At 38.5% G+C, this 1751-nt stretch overlaps 1 pseudogene; it reads left to right on the forward strand.

Annotated features, from left to right (window-relative positions):
• The first annotated feature begins 358 nt into the window (after positions 1-358).
• Positions 359-1287, forward strand: LOC101834061 (annotated as a pseudogene).
• Positions 1288-1751: the final 464 nt, after the last annotated feature.

A 1751-nucleotide genomic window follows, 5' to 3' on the forward strand; every position in this document is an offset into this window, starting at 1 on the left:
TGCAAAAGTTTACCTTTACTTTAGTGGGCTCTGCACTCAAGTACTATATACCCCATTGTCCTTTGTGAATTTAACTACCTCTAGGAGTTTAATCTAAACTACCTCTAGTCTATGAGTCATCCCAAATATTCAGGACACTTAAGATGGCCTAGTATATTTATATACATTGCTCACATCCATAAACTTTTCAGCTATCTTCAGTATTAAGTAGTCACAAGAATTTAGAACATTTACTGAAATGTTAAAATTTCATGAAATAGCAGAATCTAAACACTAATCATTAGAATATAGAAATTAAATAACCATGAATATGCATCATTTTCCTTCAGGAAATATGATTAACTGTCTCATGAACTAGATGGAATACAGGAACAATGTGACCGAGTTTGTTCTCGTGGGACTCATGCAGAACCTGCACATAAAGAAAATTGTATTTGCTGTGCTTTTGTTCATCTACCTTGTCTCTGTGGTTGGAAATTTGCTCATTCTGATCACCATTACAAACATCCAACTGTTGGGTTTCCATATGTACTATTTTCTTGATTATCTCTCCTTCATTGATACCTGCTACTCCTCTGTCAGTACTCCCAAGCTGATTGTTGATACACTCCATGAAAGGAAGTCCATTCAATTCAATGGATACCTGACCCAAGACTTTGGGGAACATTTCTTTGGAGCTGTTGAGGTCATCTTGCTTCCTGTCATGGCCTATGACTGCTATGTTGCCATCTGCAAACCCCTGAGCTATGCAGCCATCATGAGCTGAAGACTATGTATTTTACTAGAAGGAGTGTCATGGCCTGGAGGCTTTCTTCATGGAGGTATACAAATATTGTTCATTACTAGGCTAACTTTTTGTGACCCTAATGTCATAGATCACTTTATATGTGATCTGAGCCCTTTGCTTGATCTAGCCTATGTTGATACCCACAAACTAGGTCTCTTTGTTGCAGCCAACAGGGGCTTCATCTGTTTGTTCATCTTCCTCCTTCTGCTCATCTTCTACACAGTCATCCTTTACTCACTAAGAACCCACAGTGCAGAAGGAAGGCGCAAAGTCCATCCTACCTGTGTATCTCACATTGTAGAGGTGGTCTTATTTTTGTACCCTGCACATTTGAGTACATGAGACCTGCAGGTACATTACCCATTGACAAGCCGGTTGTGATATTATATGCAGTGATAACTACCGTGCTAAACCCATTAATTTATATCTTGAGAAATAATCAGAAGAAAAAAGCCATTAAGAGACTGCTTAGTGGAAAAATTCAGCCAGGCAACAAATAAGGCAACAATCATGCAACTTCAGATGGACTGCAGAACGAATGGAATGTATAGATTGAATTATATCAACATGGAAAATTTACATAATAAAAAACAAATATCGGCCGGGCGTTGGTGGCGCACGCCTTTAATCCCAGCACTCGGGAGGCAGAGGCAGGCGGATCTCTGTGAGTTCGAGGCCAGGCTGGACCGACAGCCTCCAAAACAGAGAAACCCTGTCTCGTAAAACCAAAAAAAAAAAAAAAAAACAAATATCTGCAAAATGTATGTTATACTGAGCTATGCAGAAATTAGGGCCCCAAACGGGAATAACATAACTTAGGTTGCTTCATTACCAAAACAGTTAGATCACACAAAAAACATAAAAGTATCTGCACACACATACCCTGGCTCTTAATTAGGACAAGTAATAATAGACTCTATTTCCTTTCTTTTAGAAAATATCTGATCTAATAAACTCATTTTAT

The sequence above is a fragment of the Mesocricetus auratus genome, unplaced genomic scaffold (assembly GCF_017639785.1).
Source record: "Mesocricetus auratus isolate SY011 unplaced genomic scaffold, BCM_Maur_2.0 Super-Scaffold_100004, whole genome shotgun sequence".
Taxonomy (NCBI): Eukaryota; Metazoa; Chordata; class Mammalia; order Rodentia; family Cricetidae; genus Mesocricetus; species Mesocricetus auratus.